The 24685-nt window shown below is 44.1% G+C and overlaps 1 long non-coding RNA gene across 1 annotated transcript; it reads right to left on the reverse strand.

Moving 5' to 3' along the window:
* Positions 1–5570: 5570 nt before the first annotated feature.
* Positions 5571–21815, reverse strand: LOC138794607 (uncharacterized). Its single transcript, XR_011363472.1, has 4 exons — positions 21692–21815; positions 21173–21225; positions 10499–10609; positions 5571–5835 (listed from the first exon to the last, which is right to left on the reverse strand). It is a non-coding gene; the product is annotated as an uncharacterized lncRNA (long non-coding RNA).
* Between the last annotated feature and the right edge of the window lie 2870 nt (positions 21816–24685).

Genomic DNA, 24685 nt, shown 5'->3' on the forward strand with positions numbered 1-24685 from the left:
ATGGGGTTATAGGGGTACTCTCATCTCAACTAATATAGGTACACATGTCGGGCACAGCAAGCTTAATATTTTCGCAAATATATTCATTTAGCTACTTAGCTTTCTTCTTCAGATATACTTGATATACTTCAGATATACTTGCCATTTTCAACCTCATGTTGAGTGCTCGTTGTTTAGGTTTCCGACCACCACTCTGCTTTAAAAGCAGTGGTCTGGCTAGTATTTACCGCTGCGATTCCCATGACCCTCTGTGATCCCGTGATATAGCCAGGCAAAGTCCAAGGCATTTGTGTTCCATATCCCGGCCAGAACATCTAGCAACCAGGGTGTGACGGATCAGTGCCACCCAGAAGGAAGGTTTGAAAGTTAGGTGTCTTTTTGTGACTGGCAAGTCTCTTCAATACTTATGGCGAGTATACAGGACTTGGTTAACCGTATTGAGAGGGTGGATGATTTGGTGGCCAAGCTGGCAACTCAAGTACGTGTACTGAGAACCAGGTCAAGGTGACAGAAAATCCCGCTACTGCTCTACTCCTGGTCGTGGCTAGTACTCCTCAACCTGCGATGTTATTACCAGATAGCTTTTCAGGGGATCAAGATAAATTGGAGACCTTTAGGGTGGTATTACACGGAACGATTATCGTTCGAAAAATCGGTAAATCGTTCGGATTTGAACGATAATCATTTCGTGTAATAGCAGGCAACGATTAAACGACCAACAAGAAATCGTTGATCGTTTAATAGGATCCGGACCTATTTTTATCGTTTGATCGTTCGCTCATCGTTCGCACATCGTTCGCATATCGTTCGGTGGAATAAGAATTCACAGCTGAAACGTACGCAATAGCGATCGTTTAAGATCGTTTATCGTTAATCGTTAGTCGTCGGAAAATTGCTTGGTGTAATAGCACCCTTAGAGTCCTTTGGTGCCCTTCAGGTTGTGCAATGGACCGGCCATTTTCTGACACTTCGTTAAACATATATTTAGAGAATTCCTGACTCTATTTGTTGTTGATTACCTTAGTAACGTCTTGACTTTTTCTCCTGACTGGGATCATTCGTTAGACGATCACGTCATTGTTACTTAAGTTGATTATGAAAAAGGCTCTCGCCAAAACGCATAAACAATGTTTTTTCCATGACTGTCCCGTATTGAAAATAAAAAAAAAAGTTTTTAATCCACATCGGATGCTGAACTTCTGCTTTGAAGTGATTTGTGCACCTGTGGATTTTTCTGTGAGTGGATGCAGCTGGCTTGTTGCATGTTTGTGGATACATTATTACATAAGAGCCACCTTTTTGTCAAGCTGTCCAAGTGCCCGTTCAAGCTCCAAAAGGTCACTTTTCTGTGTTATGTGCCAACACCAAATTATTTTTGCATGGCTCTGCGGTGTAGCAGCGGCGGTGCCTCTTGGTTGGGGTAGCTCTAGCGGTGTTGTGGTTGCTAGGTGGGTGTGGGTCACTTGGGCACTTGTCACATGTAGCCTGGAGTAGTGTAGACATCCACCCCCGGTCAGACAGGCGCTGCTTCCGCAGCTTTGGATAACCCAAGTGTAACCTGGCGTGTAGGTGCAAAAATGACTGACAGAGTCCAGTAACTTAACCAAAATAGCGTCCATTTACTGAGATACTTTTCCAGTGCAAATACAGAATAAGGCAACTGCAGGTGCAGGTGAGAGGTTGAAGTAGTTGCAACAACAGAGGTGAGAGTAGAGGAGCGTCTTAAGGCCCTGTCCATTGTAGCTTTGTACTCTGTGGGATAGTATAGTTGAGAGAAGAAGAAACACTTGTTTTCATGTTTCTGACCAACTAATGCCCTACAGAGTTGGGTTACCTGTCCTATAAGGGTAGTATGAGGCCCCAGGTCGCTGCGCTGGGTGAAACAGACTTCACAAATCCTTTTAGGACAGCCATGCGTTACGCAGTAGAAAACGTAGGCTAGTTGCAGCTTTGTTCTACTGGGGTCAGTGCTTAATTGGATACGGGTCACTGCTCTGTACTGTGTTGAGAGTATCCCTGGTATGGATAAGGTGATCTTCAAAGGACATCCTTTCCTCCTTAGGGTTCTAGCACTGCATGCAAGTGGTGACTGCTTGCTGACTTGTGTGGCTCTTTCTAGTGACTGGAAAAAGAACCCTTCCCAGCAGGAACTGACCTCCTTTTATATAGGCAACTAAGTCTGGTGGGGCTGTGTGTGTAGAAGAAAGGAAAGTGGTGATAGGAGAGAAAAAGAAGGGAAAATTCCTGCACCTTTAACTAGACATAAGAATTACATGTGACATAAACAGTTTAACCCAGTGTTTGCTTCAGTTGTGCAAAAAATAAGGCATACAAAAACACAGTAGTGCCACCTAGTGGGGAAAACACAGAAGATCTCTGAGTATATCCCACTTTAAGAACCCTGTTCAGTCTTCACATTCATCTGCACTGCCTGTTTGCTGAATAAAGACTAAGATTGCTGCGTTTAAAGACGTGCTCCGACTTTCCTTCTTTCCATTGGAAGTGCAATAAAAAGTTAGAGGCACACCTGTACTGGATACTACAGATCCGTTTAAAATCACTGCTTTTGAAAACAGGGAATGTCCTACCTGCTTGAAAGTACTTCAAAGGATTCCTAGGTTTTGCTAACTACTATCGTAAATTCATTATGAACTTCTCAGTTGGCGTCAGATCATAAACTGATCTTACCAGGAAATTGGCCCGATCTGGTCAATTGGTCCCCAGAATCAGGCCTTTGGACAGCTCAAAAGATGCTTTGATGAAGCACCAGTATTAATTCAGTCTGACTTCTAGTAGATAGTCTGTTCATAATCAATTTAGTGGGAGAGTGGGGGCCATTCTCTCCCAAGGACCTAAGACCCTGACGACGGCTCTGTGGCCTGACTATTCTTCTGTATTCGTAATTTGCTGCCTGTTTGGTTTTGAGTCTGGCCTGTTGACCACCCTTTATATGTAAGTCTGTCTTGTCCTTGTTCTTTGTTATAACCTTTATCGGAAGAAGGGATTAGGTCCTAGGTGATTGTCCACAGTAGGCAGGGTCAGCTGGTGGGATCAGATTAGGGCTCACCGCCTGAGTCCTTCCCCCGCCCTTCTTTGGCTATACTCTACCTACGGCCGTGTCTTAACCCTTGACATGTCTGAAGAAATGTCAAATGTTACTGCAAATGACAGAAAGGCGTTTATTAATTCTTCGTTATTACATACATGTCCCCTCTTTGATTAACATGTTCTAAAATGCCTTATTTCAAATCTCTTACTTCCTTCAGAATTAAAGAAATATTTAATAGGGATCTTCAACTCAAGACATAGAGCCCTAACTGATGGAATGTGTACGGAGTTTTCTTTTTTCTCTGTAAGGAGTTACTCCCAACTATCAGTTCCATTAAACTTCCCAAATTCTTTGCCTATCTGAAAACTAATTTTGGATGTATGGAATCTGAGAATTTCACTATTTCACTATTCAGCAGGCGCCAACCTACTTCCCAAAGACAACATAAACATGACGGCCATTTCGCGCGCATGTGCGCTTCATCAGGTAAAGGATGCATGAAAAGGTTTTTAACCTGTAACCTTATTGTGGCAAAACATCCCAAAATCTTTTTTCCTCCTCCCAATTCTATCTTAACCTTTAGCGGGTATTAAATAATCTTTTCATCATTTTATCTTGTGTATCTAAGTGTTACTGTCAAATAAATCCTCAGACATGTCAAAAGTTAAAGATCAGATAGGATATCACTTTTAGGGGCCTCTGTAAAAATGCCAGGGATTATCTGTAGAGCAGGAAAATGCCTGTTTGTTGGCTGCAGTAGCAGATTATAATTGGTCCATTTCGGGCAGTAGCCTGGGGCTCTGAGCTCCTGGGGTCCCATGGCCACCCACACAGACTTCAGAGAAGTCTTTTTTCCTTGCTACAGTTCTTTGCCTCCTTCAGGTACATACAGGGAGCGGTTACAATGGCGTCTCTATTAAGGTATTTAGACAACACATTCAAAATGGAAATAATTTAGAGAAGAAAAAGTCAGCACAGTACTGCCTGATAATAATTTTTCATAAATTTTTACAGGTACATGGTAAATATGACATTATCTATCCTGTAATATGAACACTATGCCACTGCTGCCATAGTTACAGTGGGATGGGGGGAACAGTCTGGGGCCCATTGTAAAGTTAAAGGAGAATTCCAGCAAAATTTTCATTAAAGTATTGTATTGCCCCTCAAAAGTTATACAAATCCCCAATATACACTTATTACAGGAAATGCACATAAAGTGCTTTTTTTCCCTGCACTTACTACTGCATCAAGGCTTCACTTCCTGGATAACATGGTGATGTCACTTCCTGGATACCATGGTGATGTCACTTCCTGGATAACATGGTGATGTCACTTCCTGGATAACATGGTGATGTCACTTCCTGGATATAATGGTGATGTCATGACCCGACTCCCAGAGCTGTGCAGGCTGTGGCTGCTGGAGAGGATGATGGCAGGGGGACACTGAGGCACACAGGGCACTGAAGGGACACTTAGCATCCCCCTGCCATCATCCTCTCCAGCAGCCACAGCCGCACAGTTCTGGGAGTCGTGACATCATCATGTTATCCAGGAAGAGACATCCCCATGTTATCCAGGTAGTGACAACCCCATGTTATCCAGGAAGTGACATCCCCATGTTATCCAGGAAGTGACATCACCATGTTATCTAGGAAGTGACATCACCATGTTATCCAGGAAGTGACATCCCCATGTTATCAAGGAAGTGACATCACCATGTTATCCAGGAAGTGACATCCCCATGTTATCAAGGAAGTGACATCACCATGTTATCCAGGAAGTGACATCACCATGTTATCCAGGAAGTGACATTGCCATGTTGTCCAGGAAGTGACATCACCATGTTATCCAGGAAGTGAAGCCTTGATGCAGTAGTAAGTGCAGGGAAAAAAGCACTTTATAAGCATTTCCCTTAATAAGTGTATGTTGGGGATTTGTATAACTTTTGAGGGGCAATACAATACTTTAATAACAATTTTTACTGGACTTCTCCTTTAATCCGCCCCTGGTTGGCTGAGTGAGTTTTTTATATACTGGTAAGATTTATGTTTATTGGCTGCACATCCATATAGGTTCATAACATATTGCTGAATATCGGAGTAAAGTGCAGATGATAAATGGTTTTATTCAAAGATTATTTGTTAGATTTATAATTTGGATTGTTATAATCACAGTGATTTATAAAATAACCAGTTTTTTTTCTTTTTATTTTTACTTAACCTAATCTAACCTAGGCATACAGAGGTGATTTGCTTAGGGCTGGGGCATCTCGAAGGCTGGTAGGGTCCGTTCCGGCCAATATTATTGATAACACAACAAGAAATGTCCACAGCGCTCAGCAGTTCCATGTTATTTAGGAATACGCGCGACACATACAAATGAGAACTTTCAGACCACACAGGGTCCTTTCTCAAGCATCTAACCTTCTAGCGAGACCTTGTGATGGGTCTCGTGGGTCTTAAGGTTTTGTACACATAACATATAGCTAACACAATTATAAGATTTTCTAGCTATCAAATTCAGAACAATTGGCAATGCTGCTCAAGTTACAGAAAGGAGTTTCATTGTAAATGTGAACAGAGTTAGAGAGCAATAGTCACATTAGAAGACAAAAGCAACGCCGAGAGGGTGTCCAACTGTTCACGAGGAGTTTCAGCCATTAAAAAATGTTTTGTTTCATTCAGCTGTAGTTTCATTCTAGGAACCGGCATTATTAACACTTTCCTTGTCATCACTGCTGCCTTTATTCCTTTATTCCGGTTGAGTGACATCTTCCTTTATGGCTAGCAAGGCAGAAAGAGATTTGTGAAAGTAAAACAAATAAAAAGTTGCATATGTTTTCACGTTTACAAATGATTTATAAACATTAAAATTTGGTAAATGTTAATATTTGAATTGACAATCTTACATTTTTTTGTTGTCATCCAGTATTTAAAGGAGAAGTCCGGGGTCTGACAAAAGAGCTGGGGAGGAGGTGGCTGAATATAACAACATGCACCAACCTCCCCGGCTCCCGCGCTGGGGTCCGCTATCCTCCTCTCCAGTCCCCGGCCGCTTCCTTATCTGAGCAGGGACCCGGCTGAGTGTGTTGTGACTGGCTGAGCGGGCCTTATATGTCATAACTTAAGTCCTTGCTCAGACCAGGAACTGGACAGGGGACCAAGAACCAGAGCGGGGGACAGTGGACCCCAGTGCTGGAGCCGGGGAGGTAGGTGCATGTTGTTCTTTTGAAAAACAAACAAACAAAAAAACGTCCGACCCAGATTTCTCCTTTAAGCTCTCAAGAGGCATGTAATTCAAACGGATAGAGACATAAGCAATGCTATGAGGCCAGCTTACATAGGAGAATTAAGGCCAGACCTTTTTAAAAACATACACTGCCCCTTTATGTTTATTCTTGTAATAACTGTCTCCTCCCCAGTCCTAAAACTGTGTGGGGCACAGAGGTTACTAATGTTGTGGGGGGGACAGAGGTTACTAATGTTGTGGGGGACGACAGAGGTTACTAATGTTGTGGGGGGGGGACAGAGGTTAGCCATGTTGTGGGGGGCACAGAGCTTAGCCATGCTGTAGGGGACACAGAGGTTAGGAATGTTGGGGGGGGGGGACAGAGGTTACTAATGTTGTGGGGGGGACAGAGGTTAGCCATGTTGTGGGGGGCACAGAGCTTAGCCATGTTGTGGGGGGCACAGAGCTTAGCCATGCTGTAGGGGACACAGAGGTTAGGAATGTTGGGGGGGGGGGCACAGAGATTAGCCATGCTGTAGGGGCACAGGGGTTAGCCATGTTTTGGGTGGCACAGAAGTTAGCCATGCTGTAGGGGCACAGGGTTTAGCCATGTTTTTGGTGGCACAGAAGTTAGCCATGCTGTAGGGGCACAGGGGTTAGCCATGTTTTGGGTGGCACAGAAGTTAGCCATGCTGTAGGGGCACAGGGGTTAGCCATGTTTTGGGTGGCACAGAAGTTAGCCATGCTGTAGGGGCACAGGGGTTAGCCATGTTTTGGGTGGCACAGAAGTTAGCCATGCTGTAGGGGCACAGGGGTTAGCCATGTTTTGGGTGGCACAGAAGTTAGCCATGTTGTGGGGGGCACAGAGATTAGCCATGCTTTGGGGGAACAGAGGTTAGTAATGTTGTGGGTGGCACAGAGGTTAGTAATGTTGTGGGAAGTACAGACGTTCGAAAAATTGGTCGGACAACCAATTTTAGGTCTGCAATCACCTTTGTAAAACTACTTCACTACTGCCATATATTCAGGAAGCTGGTGGTTATTAACCCCAGCTTTAACCCCTTAACGACCGCGGGCGTATATTTGCGCCCTGCGGCGGTAAGGGAGTTCAGAGCGTGGCCGCGTTGCGACCCCGCTCTGAACCGTCCCTACCTAAGGTGCTGACAGTGTGCTGTAGCTGGCAGTCCCCTAGTGAGCATGGTACCTTTTGGTAATTTGTCCGTGCAGTGGATTATGCACAATCTCACGTCTCCTACTGTAATACAGAATTGTTGTTGTGGCTCAGCATTTGTGCAAACCTCACCACTGGTTCCTCTTCCCTCTCCTTTCACGAATAATCAAAGCTGCCTGGCCTCCTTTTCGCTCAGCTGTCAGCCAGTGTCTCTGATTGCAGATCAGTCCTTTGTAGGACGTTTATGTCTGAAAGAAACACTCACCTGTCTAGAGACCACCAGTAGGTCTTTCTTTGGTTTGAATCCCCTGATGGAAATGAAATATAGGTCTTTATTTTTCTCATTCTTGTATCATTTTTAAAAGTGCAAAGAATTCCCAATTAGGCCCAAATTAGTTTAAAAAAAATAAATACAATGACGTGAAAAATAAAAAATAAAATTTATTTATTTTTCTCATGTTTGTATTAAAAGAACTAAACTAATGTGGACCTGATTGGGAATTCTTTGCACTTTTAAAAATGTTATAATAATGGGGAAAAAAATATTTAATTTCCATTAGGGAATTCAAATCAAAGAAAGACCGTCTGGTGGTCTCTAGACCACAGCTCCAGCACAGGCCAGGAGGTTCAACTATATCTGATTGCAGATCAGTCCTCTGTTGGCTGATACTGACTGACAGCTGAGTGAGCAGGAGGCCAGGGAGTATTGATTATTCATGAAGGAGAGGCAGGAGGAAGGAGGGGTGAAGCGTCCAGAGTGTGGCACAAACACTAAGGCACAACTCCTCTTTGACTCTTTATTACAGTCGAAGTAGGAATAGGAGACGTGAGATTGTGCATAATCAACTATACAGACTAATTACTAAAAGGCACCATGCTCACTAGGGGACTGCCAGCTACAGCACACCATGAGCACAATTTATTTCTTCCCAACTGCTCCTTCCCCATATCTCTCATTTAAACATGCAACCATAAGACCCATCTTCAAAAGCCATCCCTTGACTCATCCTCGGCTTCTGTGTCTCAAAATCTCTCGAACTTATAGAACAACATTTTAATATGTCTGACTGTCCTCTCTGATTTCTGCCATTTTTAAGGATTACTGTTAATTTTTCCAAAACGCAGCATGCTGATGGGGTGGCATTTTTTCTCCCATACGCTTCAATAGTATTTTTTCTGGTTGTCTCAAAAATGCCATTGGCGTAAACCACAAAACCACAAATAAAAAACGCCAGAAAAAAACACAAATGCATTAAAAAGCCATGTGCCGCATTGGTGCTTTTCTGCCCTTTTTTTTTTTTTTTTGCCCTGTACCCCTTAATGCTCTTGTACCCCTCCAACCCATCTTTACTGATCCTCTTTTGCCTCTTTCTTTGACCTCCTTCCCGTTACTGTTTACCTACCGGCCAGTAAATACAGTTTAAACAGTTGACAATGACATATAATCTGTCCCCTCCATACATCATTATATAATCCCCGGATAATTTCAGCCACGTACTCTCCATGCGACCTCTTGTCCGCTCTTTACAAAAAACGTCTCCAGTATTTCTCCCATCCACCCCCTACACTCCGGAACTCGCTACCCTGTCAGATCAGACTGTCACCCACTATTACAACCTTCCTAAGCATCTTACTGCTGCTGCTGCCCTGCTGTATGGTCTGCTGCTTCCATCACCTACTGTCTCCCTCCTCTAACCTTATAGGCCTCTATAGAGATCCTCACTCCCTCTGCACCAGGCTCTCTCTTATTTTATTCTAATTGCTTTAGTGTTATGTAATGCATTTTACCCCTTTCTCATATTTACAATTTAGAAAAAAATAAATATTAATCTAGCAGTGAGCTGGATTTTTGGAGGTTATGGCAAAAATGTATTGAAATAATAATATAAAATAAAATAAAAAAATCTCAGAATAACCCTCTAAGAATTCTATGCAAACCAGAGGCAGAGCGAACCAGTTGTAGTGACAATTTATTATTATTATTTATTTATGAAGCGCCCTCGATTCATTGTGAATTCATCATCTTTAGTGGTAATTTTTTTTTCTATATAAATCCAAGTACATAGCACCTATCCCAGAGTGGCTTTCCCTAATACCATTCACACGGCTTCTGCCTCACGTTCGGTAAGCTTTTAGCCGCCCTCATAAACACCTTATTGAGCATCTGATCCATTAAAGTCAATATAAACACAGGCTCCTGCAGCCGTGCACCGAGGTTTAATCCCTTAATCTGAAGCAGACGGGCCACATGTAGATACAGCACCGCAGATCTCCCTTTCTTCCTCATCATTACAGGATGGATCATTAGACAGTGTTTTCAGGACGATCAGACATCCAATTAACTAGCTGACAGTCTTCAAGCATCTCCCACTGGTCCTCACAGGCTCTGTTTACAAACACAGGCTGCCGCTCGCCTCCATAAGGGTTGGCTTCATATGCCCCTACTGAGCCACTTTGCTCAGTCCCGTGTGGCTTCTTTCAGGAAACCCTTTGTATGATGGAGACGAGGCATATTGCTTCCAGCAGTATCCAAGCCACCTGAATGACACCTCCTCCATTTGGCGGGAAAGACTCCGCAGAGCCTCAGGGTGAGAACTCGAAGCAAGTAAAGACACAGTTACCTGCTGATCCCATTCATTCTGTGCTATATGTATATGGATAGTGCTATATGTATGGATATGATCTGTATTATATTAGTTACTGAATGGGACTAACCCAAAGAATAAAGTAATAGGAGGGATATACGAAAGGGGGTACGGGGATGTGACAATAATCCTACAGGTCCCCAATGATCCACCTGAAGAGAACCCTGAGGATGGCTTTGGGCGTATTTCGTATGAGCCAATGTACAGGGAACCGTTTAGACCTTCTTGTAGATCTGTTCTATGTGTGCAATAATAGAAACAATGTTTAGGCTAGATTCACATGTACCGGATCCGCTGCGGACTTCACGCTGCAAATTCTACTGCTGATCCCTTGCCTGTTAGTTTATATGAGAATGCAAGTGACAGCCCTGTTAACCCCCCGCCAGCCGGAGTATACTTTACCTGCTCCGTGCTCTAGCTTGTTTCTGGGCGGCGAGCACACCGGCTGAGCGGGACGTCCAGCCAGGAACGGCTGTATGATACATTTTCCCGAAAGAGATCCCCTGCAAGAGTCTTCAAAGATAAGGATAGTTACTAGATATAAGTCCATAGAGTTATTAGAGTGCTCAATCACCATATAAATGACCAGGAATCACGGCACTCGGAGTGGTATGCAGCTGAACAGAATTTTATTCCAGTGTTTCATTTACCATAATCCAGACAGACCAATAATGAAAAAACATATACTAGACAAGGTGTATAAGGCTACTGGCGACGTTTCAGTCAGACCCCCAAGCTTCTTCGAGTAGATGCAGGCTGGGTCATCTCCTCTATTCAACACAGAGCGACAGGTTTATACCATTACTTGAAGTATATTCTATATTACAAAAACTGTTAAATGTCTCAACCGCAGATTTATTTATACCGGAAAAGGGGTCCCTAGACCCATTCATCACATTAAGGGGGGAAAGTCTTTTTCTTTCAAATCAACTGGTTTCAAAAAGTTATACAGATGTGTAATTCACTTCTATTTAGAAACCCCAAGTCTTCCAGTACTTATCAGCTGCTGTATGTCCTACAGGAAGTGGTGTATTCTCTGCAGTGTGACAAAGTGCTCTCTGCTGCCACCTCTGTCCATGTCAGGAACTGTCCAGAGCAACAGCAAATCCCCATAGAAAACCTCTCCTGTACTGGAAGATTTTAAAATAGAAGTAAATTCACATGGCTTTTATGCATTTATGTTTGAGAACTAAAGGATGGTTTTTATTGTGAATGTCCTCACTTTTACCTTTTTGCTTTGCTTACTAGATAAAAATGATAGATTCCTGTAAATTCATACAGTAGTATAAGTATAGGTCCCCTCATGAGTTTCTTGCAACATTGTCTTTGTTTATTTTATTTTTTTTATTTAGATCAGAAGATCAGCTGAAAGATCAGGTAAGATAAGGTATAATTTTCTCATTCAATAGCTATCCATCAGCTGCCTCAAATGCCAGTCATTTCGTATCCATTCTGGTTCCCATGATGTCAGACATTACTACTTACCTTACTAGGGGGTATCTATTTTATGCTACTAGCACTGCTTTTTTTAGTCTGATATAAAATGGATGAGAAGCAGAAGATTTAGAGCTCCGATAAATAACTTACAGGACAACTCCGGGTAGAGTGATCTTTTGGAAAAGTCCCGGGGGTAGGGGGGGGGGGGGGGGGATGGGCGAGGCTGAAAGAAATAACATGCTCTCATCTTCCCAGATCCAGCATGGATGCGGCGTTCCACCACTCTGGTCGCCGTCCGCTTCCTGGTTAGAGAAGGGGCCCGGCATGTGACGTGTCAGGGCTGCTCAGCCAGTCAGCGGCTGAGGTGGGACCTCTTTACGGCTGCTAACTGGCTGAGCAGCCCTGACACGTTGCGTCCCGGGGACCCAGGGGACTGGAGCAGTTTACCACTCCGCCCCATCTTCCCTGGTTTGGCTGACAGTTACCACTCCGCCCCATCTTCCCTGGTTTGGCTGACAGTTACCACTCCGCCCTATCTTCCCTGGTTTGGCTGACAGTTACCACTCCGCCCCATCATCCCTGGTTTGGCTGACAGTTACCACTCCGCCCCATCTTCCCTGGTTTGGCTGACAGTTACCGCTCCGCCCCATCTTCCCTGGTTTGGCTGACAGTTACCACTCCGCCCCATCTCCCTGGTTTGGCTGACAGTTACCACTCCGCCCCATCTTCCCTGGTTTGGCTGACAGTTACCACTCCGCCCCACATTCCCTGGTTTGGCTGACAGTTACCACTCCGCCCTACATTCCCTGGTTTGGCTGACAGTTACCACTCCGCCCCATCTTCCCTGGTTTGGCTACAGTTACCACTCCGCCCCATCTTCCCTGGTTTGGCTGACAGTTACCACTCCGCCCCATCTCTCTGGTTTGGCTGACAGTTACCACTCCGCCCCATCTTCCCTGGTTTGGCTGACAGTTACCACTCCGCCCTATCTTCCCTGGTTTGGCTGACAGTTACCACTCCGCCCCATCTTCCCTGGTTTGGCTGACAGTTACCACTCCGCCCCATCTTCCCTGGTTTGGCTGACAGTTACCACTCCGCCCCATCTTCCCTGGTTTGGCTGTCAGTTACCACTCCGCCCCATCTTCCCTAGTTTGGCTGACAGTTTTCTCTCCCGATTTCGTCATATACATTCGTCATGGCTGAATGTCCATGTCATGATCGTACCTAAAAAGGCATCAGTGCCACTCCCTGCGGTGAAGATTCGACCTCTGAGCCAAAGACGCTGTATTTTCTGTCTGTGTTTTGCACTTATTTGAGTGCAGCGACTGACGCCCAGCCAAACCAGGGAAGATAGGGCGGAGTGGTAACTGTCAGCCAAACCAGGGAAGATGGGGCGGAGTGGTAACTGTCAGCCAAACCAGGGAGATGGGGCAGAGTGGTAACTGTCAGCCAAACCAGGGAAAGTGGGGCGGAGTGGTAACTGTCAGCCAAACCAGGGAAGGTGGGGCGGAGTGGTAACTGTCAGCCAAACCAGGGAGATGGGGCAGAGTGGTAACTGTCAGCCAAACCAGGAAAGGTAGGGCGGAGTGGTAACTGTCAGCCAAACCAGGGAGATGGGGCAGAGTGGTAACTGTCAGCCAAACCAGGGAAGATGGGGCGGAGTGGTAACTGTCAGCCAAACCAGGGAGATGGGGCGGAGTGGTAACTGTCAGCCAAACCAGGGAATGTAGGGCGGAGTGGTAACTGTCAGCCAAACCAGGGAATGTGGGGCGGAGTGGTAACTGTCAGCCAAACCAGGGAATGTAGGGCGGAGTGGTAACTGTCAGCCAAACCAGGGAAGGTGGGGCGGAGTGGTAACTGTCAGCCAAACCAGGGAGATGGGGCGGAGTGGTAACTGTGAGCCAAACCAGGGAATGTAGGGCGGAGTGGTAACTGTCAGCCAAACCAGGGAGATGGAGCGGAGTGGTAACTGTCAGCCAAACCAGGGAGATGGAGCGGAGTGGTAACTGTCAGCCAAACCAGGAAAGGTAGGGTGGTCTGTACTGCATTGTAATATGCCTGTAATAGGTAAAGCTGATCAGACTCAACCTTAGGCTGAGCCTGATCAGCCACCGTAACTGTGACACAGGAGACATTCAGGGAAGCCTCCTGACATCAGAGAAACCATCGGGGCTGTGACATCACACCGCATAGCACCAATGGGGAGAATCCTCCCCTCTTTTAGCACTATTGGGGCTGCGATTGGCCCGGATCTCTGCAGTTGCGGGGTTGTCTTGCTATTACTGATAGGCAGGAGATTTTTAACTGCATGATCCTTATGTTCTTGGAGAGATAAGCCATGAGAGGTGTTAAGTCTGGCCTGCTTAGGTTGAAAACTGGAGACACCAGTGTGTATAGGTGTATAGTGTGCACTTGGGCTTTTGACAACTCAGTAAACTCCCAAGGATAGCCAGGAAAAACAATAATGTAGGGACAGGGCCGGCCTTAGGGTAGATGGCGCCCTGTGCGAAACCGTCTTCTGGCGCCCCCCCCCCCACCCCCCCCCAGGACAACATAATAAAATTTTATATATATATATATATATATATATACACACACACACACACACAGGGACGGAGCTGCTGCTGCCCCTGTGGCTGTGCTGTTTCTGCAACAAAGTAGCTGTCCTTTCCAATTTTAGACAACCCTATTAAAGGAGTTATCCAGGATTAAAAAAAACATGGCTACTATCTTTCATAAACTGCTCCTTCCCAGTCCTCAGGTTGTGTGTGGTATTACAACCCAGTTCCATTGGTGTGAATAGAGACAAACTGTAATACCACATACAACTAAAAAATAATAATACATTAACATACGACAATACTCAATACTACACTCACAGGGGGCGTTTTCTCTGTATGAATGGCAGGTGATGATTTTGCAGGCCCTTTTTCTTTTCTTCTTGTTTAGACCATCATGGAGACTTTTCCTGGTGACACCTCGACTCCGCAGAATCTGCCAGAGAAACATATTAGGCTCCTCTCTAATGCAGCACCATCCTCATCGCCATACAAATCCTCATCTGTATCACTTCACACAGTAACAGAGACCACTCTGTGCCCCCATATAAGCAGTGTGTCCAATACATGCCCCCAAATAGTAGTCGGCTGCTCTGTGCCCCCATATAAGCAGTATGCCCAATACATGCCCCCAAATAGTAGTCAGGCTGAGCTGTGCCCCCATATAAGCAGTATGCCCAATACATGCCTCCAAATAGTAGTCAGGCCCCCTCTGTGCCCCCATATAAGCAGTATGCCCAATACATGCCTCCAAATAGTAGTCAGGCAGCCCTGTGCCCCCATATAAGCAGTATGCCCAATACATGCCTCCAAATAGTAGTCAGGCTGCTCTGTGCCCCCATATAAGCAGTATGCCCAGTACATGCCTCCAAATAGTAGTCAGGCCCCCTCTGTGCCCCCATATAAGCAGTATGCCCAATACATGCCTCCAAATAGTAGTCAGGCAGCCCTGTGCCCCCATATAAGCAGTATGCCCAATACATGCCTCCAAATAGTAGTCAGGCTGCTCTGTGCCCCCATATAAGCAGTATGCCCAATACATGCCTCCAAATAGTAGTCAGGCTGCTCTGTGCCCCCATATAAGCAGTATGCCCAATACATGCCTCCAAATAGTAGTCAGGCTGCTCTGTGCCCCCATATAAGCAGTATGCCCAATACATGCCTCCAAATAGTAGTCAGGCTGCTCTGTGCCCCCATATAAGCAGTATGCCCAATACATGCCCCCAAATAGTAGTCAGGCTGCTCTGTGCCCCCATATAAGCAGTATGCCCAATACATGCCTCCAAATAGTAGTCAGGCTGCTCTGTGCCCCCATATAAGCAGTATGCCCAATACATGCCTCCAAATAGTAGTCAGGCTGCTCTGTGCCCCCATATAAGCAGTATGCCCAGTACATGCCCCCAAATAGTAGTCAGGCCCCCTCTGTGCCCCCATATAAGCAGTATGCCCAATACATGCCCCCAAATAGTAGTCAGGCTGCTCTGTGCCCCCATATAAGCAGTATGCCAAATACATGCCACCAAACAGTAGTCAGGCCCCCTCTGTGCCCCCATATAATGCACAAGCGCACTTATTTGTCACTTGAGCACCAGAATGTCAGAGCAAGAGCGATCTCCTGAGATAGATCATAGAGAGAGGGAATTGGCAGTATCGGAGAAGGAAAGAAGGGCAGGGAAAAGATGGAAATAAGAGGAAATTTGGGGAAAGATGTAAAATGGCGGTTAGCCATTACAAACAATAGGAGAGAGATGAGAGGAGGGGGATGAGGCTGGTGGGCAGGGCTGCTGTACAGATAGGAGATGGGGGTAGCTGTAGATAGGTAGGTGTAGGTAGATAGTTATAGGTAGGTTGCTGTAGGTAGTTGTAGGTAGCTGTAGGTAGTTAAAGGTAGCTGTAAGAAGATAGCTGTAGGAAGGTAGTTATAGGTAGCTGTAGGTAGGCAGCTGTAGGTAGGTAGTTATCGGTAGCTGTAGGTAGATAGTTATAGATAGGTAGCTGTAGGTAGTTGTGGGTATCTGCAGGTAGGTAGTTATCTGTAGCTGTAGGTAGATAGTTATAGATAGTGAGCTGTAGGTAGTTGTGGGTATCTGCAGGTAGGTAGTTATAAGTAGCTGTAGGTAGTTGTGGGTAGCTGCAGGTAGGTAGGTTATAGGTAGTTGTTGGTAGGTAGTTGTAGGTAGTTAGTTATAGGTAGTTGTAGGTAGGTAGTTATAGGTAGTTGTAGGTAGGTAGTTGTGGGTAGCTGTAGTTAGTTATAGGTAACTGTAGGTAGGTACTTGTGGGTAGCTGTAGGTAGGGAGTTGCCACCCCATCCCCTCCCCATGTAGGCACTAACAAACACACATACAAAAAAAAACAGACACTTTAACTCACCTGGCTCCCCGCCGCGCATCTCCTCTCCTCAGCTCGGCAGGCGTCGCTCCAGTGACGTCACTCATCCGTCGGGACGCACGAGACGCTGGCGATCAGCCATACAGGCGCCCGGGCAGAGAGGCAGCTCTGTATACTTATCTGGTGTAGAAAGGAACGGTACGCTGTATGTCTGCAGGAGCGCCGTTAGAAACCACTGTATGAGCAGGGTGCCGGGCGGCCAGCAGGGCGAGCGATCGGGGCCGACAGACATACACAACATGCATTATGTGACAGTGTCGTGCTGTGTATGTCTGTCCGCCCCGATCGCTCCCCCAGCTGGCCGCCCGGCACCCTGCTCATACAGTGGTTTCTAACGGCGCTCCTGCAGACATACAGTGATCTTTTCTACACCAAAGATAGGTATGCAGAGCTGCCTCTCTGCCTGGGCGCCTCTATGGCTGATCGCCCTGCGCCTTCCTCCTCCTATAGTGTGCCTGCGCTCCTGCAGACAGAGACAGAACACATTTCTATAGCTAAATGTGCAGCTGTCACTGTCTGCCAGAGCGCCCCCTAGCTGGCCGGGAGTTATGCGCCCTGTGCAACCGCACAGGTCGCACACCCCAAAGGCCGGCCCTGTGTAGGGAAGGCAATGAAAGCAAGCATCAGAGATATTGCAGGCAAGCGCTGGGATTTACATAGCTGGGCTTCTTGTCCTAGGGAAACACCCCCTGAGTTTTCAGAGCTCATTTCCATAATACTAAACAGACAGTTATATCAGTGCTGGAGGGCTCAATCACTAATATATTTTTATATAACAATATATTAACTTAACTCCAAGATGACACATGACATACAGGCACGGCATGGGCGCCTATGCTTCAATGACCGTACGCCATGCTACAGAACTAGAAAGCTTGGTTCCAGGCCTCACCTTCAATGATGGGCAGCAGATTGTGGTGTTTAAATTAAGTGACAGATGCAGCTCCTGTCACTTACTGATGTGAACCCCCACAGTGCCCTGATCAGTTTTTCTGACTCTAAAGGAAGAATACTTACCTTTGTGAAGTCCTATTGGGAATCTTCTAATAAAGTTTGCCTCAGGCAGAGTCTATTAGAAGAGCACTGATAATACTGATCAATGCTATGGTCAGTGAAAAATAAAAGCACTAGGGCTCTTAGAAATTTTTAAATATAAAATTAAATATTATAATAAAAACTATTATTATTATTATTATTATTATTATTAATAATAATAATAATGATAATATGTAATATCCACAGAATTGTGTTATACTTCATGCTGCTTTTTTGGTTGTTTTTTTTATTATTATTCATTGATCACATATTTTGCCTACTGAAACCAGACTGCTGTGGGACATAATAAAAATTCAGTTTCCAGAGACTGAGTTTAAAATGTTAGTTGATGCTTTACCTGGATGGATGAGGAATGTCTCTTTCATCTCGTGGATTCTCAGAGGAGGCAGAGCTGCATCACTGACTCCAGAAGACAGGGTGAATAATATGCTAACAATTAAACTTTCTACTGAGAAATATGTCTCTGAGAATTTCAGAAAAGAACATCCAGCGAGCAGTAGATTATTATATTGTAATATCACTGAAGCAGCAAATCATCTTTTCTTCCAGGAAGTACTAATTACATGCGTAGTTGGAAAGAGCAATATTAGGGTACCTCTAAGGGGGGATTTCTATTGCTTTTTTATGAAAAACTATCATTTCAAACATAACTTTTGATATAACAATTCCTTCCATACTTGTTATTATCTATTCAGTCTCCTTCCCCCAGTTCCTTAGCTGCTGCTTTCTGCTGAAAACACAAAAATCTGTGTGTGAGCTTTTCTCTCTGTCTCCCCCTCCCTTCTGAGACGGCTGATGTAAACAAAGTCCCTGGCAGGCTTTATCTGCAACATTGTAGCTTCTCTGTAATGCTGGGAGGGTTATTCTAAGGTCAAGTTGCTGAAGAACTCACTGTGATTATCCCTCCCAGCATTACAGAGAAGCTACAATTACAGATACTTGATAACAAGGACACTGTCTCTACAATTTCTGGCAATGAATTATTCTGTTTCATGAATTCTCCTGCCTTTTCTGAGAGATAGCACATACACTTAAAGGGAATGTTCACCAAAATATTTTTCTTTCAAATCAACTGGTGCCAGAAAGTGCCAGAGATTTATAATTTACTTCTATTTAAAAATCTTAAGTATTCCAGTACTTATCAGCTGCTGTATGCCCTGCAGGAAAAAGTGTGTTGTTTCTAGTCTGAAGAGCAGACTAGAGCGGACTGGCCACTGTTCTAGACAGTTCCTGACATGGACAGCGGTGGCATGAGAGAGCACTGTGTCAGACTGGAGAGAATATGTCACTTCCTGCAGGACATCCAGCAGCTGATAAGTACTGGAAAACTGGAGATTTTTTTTAATGGAAGTAAATTACAAATCTCTGGCAGTTTCTGGCACCATTTGATTTAAAATAATTTTTTTTTTGTAAATAACCAATTTAAGTAATTTGCAGCAGTATAAACCAGTGGCATGGACAAATCTAATATTAAAACACATTTTAATCTACATTTAGGGCATGTTCACACATTGCAGAAATGCTGCAGATAGTTTTTGCTTCAAATTTTGATACAAACCCATGGTCATATAAGTTTGTTACCTGCAGATTTTGTTGCGGATTTATGCCGGATTTACTGTAAACGTCACTCGATTTTTGTTATTGTAAAACAATGTGTATGCTGGCAATTATTCTTCTATTAAAGCTTCATCTGCTACATCTGTATGGGGGGTTTCTGATCACCCACCCACTTGGGTTGTATAGGAAATAGTAAATCTGCCACATCTGTCCCTCTATAATATTTTCTTACCATTATAACAATGCTTCTATTGTACTGTGTCAGGAATAAGAGAACAATCTACAGCTGTAGTGTAGACCTGTATCTATTAAGACTAGTGACAACCACAAGAACTTAAAGGGGTTGTCTTACTATAGACTATAGAAATAGGAACCACAATGGTGATCAGATGACTGCTTGGTGTCCCATGATACCCCAAGCAAAGAGTGGAAGTTTCTGGATGGGGGAGCCTTGGCCAATAGTATGTGCAGAATATATATAAATATATCTCTTTCAAGCTGTGATATGGGGGAAAATTTGGCATATAGGAGCAGCAATTTCTTTGACTAAGAGGATCTGCCACTTTTAGCCATTTGGTTTATTTATTTGATTTTGATGGTTATATATATATATTACCAACCACAGATGACCCTGCTATTACTGTAATGTTCAGTTTCTAGGACCTCGGAAGCCGTGTACCAGTCTCTGCATACACCACAATGCATCTGAGGCAGCATCACACAAGCTTGTTTTCCAATATGACAGAGCGTCCCTGACTGTCCCTTTAATTAATTCTGTTCTCGACATTATCCATCCAGTGATCCCATCCGAAGTTCTCCGCTCCTTTCCTCCGGAGGGCTCTCTAATTCCCTTTGTGGTAAACGAGTTGATAAAGAGGACATCTGTGCTCTAAGTCACAGTGTGCAATTTCAGGTAGACCATGTGTCGTACCTTTACCTAACATCTCATTTTTGACCAGCGAGGCCAATTAAACGAGGAGCATGAGAGGAGTCAATTGAGTGGCTCGTGCTGGTCACAACCACAAGGACTTAAAGGCTATAAATCTCTGTTATTACCAAGCTGTTGCTGCCGGCAGCATGCTGCCACAAAACAATGAGAATAGATTAGGATCAATCCGGCCTCCCCAAGGCTTGTCAGTGGGACTTTAAGCCACTCCTTCAGCCTAAACTTTCCCCCTTCCCAAAATCACCTTCCCTGATCCAATCTAACAAGGTGTCTGCTGAGTTTGGTTTTCCCATTGAACCATATGTTCACAATTAGATAACTTGTTTGTCACGAGGGGCATACGTGTGCGTGCCATCCCCGAGGGGTGTTAAAGACCCAATAAGGTGCCACCGGCGACTTCCAGCCCCTCCCTCGCCCGAGCAGAGGAGGCATATTCAATTCCAGCTGTGAATTAACTTTATCCCCAATTTAAAAAGCCAGCATGAAATCAAAGGAACCTCCGAAATAGAGAGAAGAGATCACAGGTCAGCGAAAAATCTGCTCAATGAAAGTACTACTGGCTAACCTCATTTAACCAAGCGCTTGGACCAAGGCAGGTGGCTGACGGCGTTGTTATTCCTGGCTTTAATACCCCTGTAATTTCTCACCGAGGGGTTTATGAGAATTATCTGTCCCACCACTGTGTGCGGCAAGGCTTAAGTTAATGATACTCCTGAAAACCAATGCCATCCCCAACGCCTGAATATGCTGCCACAAGGAGATCCTAAGGTAGGAGCCTTTATATCCCATTTATCTATAGAAGGTAGAACATAATGGCAACTTAGAGACAAAGTCAGCTGTTAGAACATTGGAAGATATATATATATATATATATATATATATATATATATATATATATAGCATTCTAAAAATGCTTGATTATATTGAGATCTATGGATTATCCAGCGCTACAAAAACATGGCCACTTTCTCCCCCTCTTTTGTCTCCAGTTCAGGTGTGGTTTGCAATTAAGCTCCATTTACTTCAATGGAACGGAGTTTGAAACTCGACCCAATCTGGAGACAAGAGAGGGGGGAAAAGTGGCCATGTTTTTGTAGCACTGGATAACCCCTTTAAAGGCAAAATCAATACCTTGAACTCTTTGTCATCTTCCTCAAACCGTTTCCGAACAATTCTTTAACCTGCTGAGAGAGGTCACTGCGGTTAGGGAATACTATGGCCATGCAGGGTTTACTTGTCTACAGCTAGGTGAGCCATGTCAAAGTGACATCTCCATCAATGCCGGGACCCAAGTCTCCAGACCACAGAGCACTGCATCCACGCATCTTCCAAACTGGTGCCGGCTCTTCCACGCGGTATCAGCGACATACACACCTCAAGGTATCATGTGACTATGATTACAATTTGATCACAATTTCAATGCTACATGTAGATGCACAAAACATTATTCAAGGTCAATAAACGAGCACTGGATGGTTGTGTAACCATACACATTATAAAGGCACGATTAGGCTTCCCACTACGGGAACGGGCCGTCATTTAACAGCAAAAGTCTGACGTTTATTGATACTGACTGCTGAAAATATTGATGATCATTGTTTGCTGCCATAGTAAATCCACAATACATAGAGAAAAGAAAGTTGAACTCACCCACGAAGTCTTCTTAAAACTTTTCTTTACGTTTCTTTATTTTTAGTATATGGACATAGTGCGGACACGGTGGTGAGCAGACGCCTTGTGAATGGAGTGGTGACAAGCCTGTTTCACGCTCTACGGACCTCCTTTAAAAATAAAGAAACAGTTTTAAGAAGACTTTGTGGGTGAGTGCAACTTTTTTTTCTCTATGTATTGTGGATTTACGATGGACTGTATCCTGAGTTAGCACCCCCCTGTCTTGGCTATTGCGGCCAGCCCCCGCTAGTGGTTGCATATACAACAGTTTACACCTGTAGTGACGCCTATTTAAATCTGTGCGCCCTTTAAATCTGTGACAGCAGGCACGCGCGCGCCCTAGGAGGCAGGGAAGCACGCGCCGGCCGAGACAGACGGAGACAGGAGCGGGACGAGGTGAGACGCCCCCGGGGGCCGAACTAGCAGCAGCGCCGGTTCCCTGCAGCGGGACACCGGCGGCTGCATAAGACAGAGAGGGGGTGCGGCGGCGGCGGCCCGGAACACGGGACGCCGCTGCAGCCCTGACGATCTAAAAGGCGACTATCAAGCTACCAAGAAAGACTGTGTGGGAACATAGCCTTCCACTGGCATAACACTCACTTGGTGGCATCATTACTTACTTAGGCCGGGTTCACACTGTACGTTTTTGCAATACGTTTTTACAAAAAAAACTGATAAAAATTGTATGCATTTGTGCCCATCTGATTTGATCTGTTTTTTCCATTGACTTTCATTATTATCAAAATGCATCAGTTTTTTTCCTCATACACAAAAGTTTGGTCAACCACGGTTTTGTGTACATTTAAAAAATCCTGAATGCTATTACTTTCTTTGCATATAAGATTGAATCAATTTCCAGATTATTATACCTTTTAAACATTATTCAAAATAGCAGAAATCTATTGGCCATGTCCGTCAGCAATGACGGCCAAAAAATCCCATAGTGTGAACTTCGCCTCTCAGAACTTCAGAACTGAGTTACATTTCAGGGAGGGAAAGATACAATTTTCAACATTTCATTTCAAGTTATTTAAATCAATTTGCAACAAATCATCGTGAATCACATTCTGAATGGAGAATGAATGCAGAGAGGAATTATTTCCTATTTGTTCTTCCATACTCACATATAAGTATGACTCCATCGTCACGTTGCTTAGTATCTTCTTGTGTGGGCAAAAGTTCATCAAGGTTTTCAAAAAAGAGTCTATATTACCGCCCCAGTTGACAATTAGGCAACACAATCCCCCCGGACACCGATGTGATATAGCTTATCTTCAGGTCAGGTATATAAATGGTATATTAGGGTATTGTCCATTTGGTCTATACCTTATAAGCCCATAATGACCCCTTATACATCACTATTATCCCAACAATATTTAAGAACATTATCCCTTAATGATCAGGCTAAACGCTTCTTGTGATATTTCCTAGTTGATATCTTATTCCTTTCTGGATAATTCCTCTATTCGGTACAAATACTTTGGGAATTTGCAAACAGTGTCTGGTGGAAATAGGTATATTGCTAAAATGACCTCTGTAGCCAGGGATTGTTGTGTATGCTCACTATAATGGGCAGCTAGGTCACTTAAAGTTCAGTGATCTATATAACAGAGTGCACCACCTTATATGCAATACAATGTATGAGAGTAGTCACTAGATGAATGTATAATCTCTTTTTACGTTTAGGCTGTGTTTACACAACGTACATTTAATGAAAAGAACGGCCGTTGTTTTCAATGAAAAAAATGGCCATTCTTTTCATGGTGAAAAGTGTTGCATTGAAGTCAATGCAAACAACGGCCATTGTTCACACAGTGTATTGATCAAAACGGATCCGTTTTTTTCTGATGGACGCAAAAATGAGGTTGACTACGTTTTTGTGTACGTTAAAAAAACAGATCTGTTTTTTTTATAATGAAAGTCAATGGGAAAATGGATAAAAACAGATGCACACAAATGCATACGTTTTTCCATCCATTTTGTAAAAACGGATGAAAAAAAAACATGTTGCAAAAACATAGTGTGAACCCAGCCTAACTTAAATAAAAAAAATAAAAAAATAAAAAAATAAAAAAAACATTCTAAGCTTGTTGATTAGGAACAGAATCAAACCAGCCTTATCCACATGGACTATGTCTAGAATTGCTGCTTACTCCCATCCAAATAAAAAACACCAGGCACAACACCTGCACGAGATAGGTGCTCGGCACTCTCTGGAAAAAGATAAAATAAAAAAAATGATGGCATATGCACATCAGAAGAGGGAATTTCCCCCTCCACCCCGCTGGGTCTCTCTTTATACTAATGTGAACCCATCGCTGGCAGCAGTATATGGCTATGCTCACACACAGGATTTCCATAAGTCTTTTTTTAACCAAAATCAGGAGTGAAACTGACAGAGCAAAATTGTAATAAAAAGATGTGCCCAGTTTCTGTGTTTTCAACCAACTCCTGGTTTTGGTTGAAAAAAACCTATAGTGTATGGGAGACTATTGAGTTTACAAAAGCAGATGATGTCGGTGGAGATAGGGGTTAAGCATGATGAAATTTGACTGCCCCTGCCCCCTTGTTCTTGGAGAGATAAGCTGCTGCTAGAGCTGAACATATGATTTGTCAGTTGTGCTACATGTGCACTTGGACACAAAGCCGCGTAATTAATCAATACTGGTGTCTTATGCTACAGTTACACGGAATAATAATTCGCCCGATCGTATGATTAACGATGTCGGAGTACCGATTTATTTTTCATAACGATCAGTGTTTAGATGGTACGATATATCGTACGGAAATTCGTTTTGCGATCGTTTTGCGATCGCTTGAAGCCTATCTCACACATTGGTTAAATCGGCGAACGACTGTTCACACTGAACGATCTGCGAATTTTTCGCCAACAATCAACGACGATTTGAGAACTTGTTGAAAGATCAAAATTAACGATTTCTCGCTCGTCGTTTGATCGTTCACTGCGTTTAC

Source organism: Dendropsophus ebraccatus, chromosome 6 (genome assembly GCF_027789765.1).
Source record: "Dendropsophus ebraccatus isolate aDenEbr1 chromosome 6, aDenEbr1.pat, whole genome shotgun sequence".
Classification (NCBI taxonomy): domain Eukaryota; kingdom Metazoa; phylum Chordata; class Amphibia; order Anura; family Hylidae; genus Dendropsophus; species Dendropsophus ebraccatus.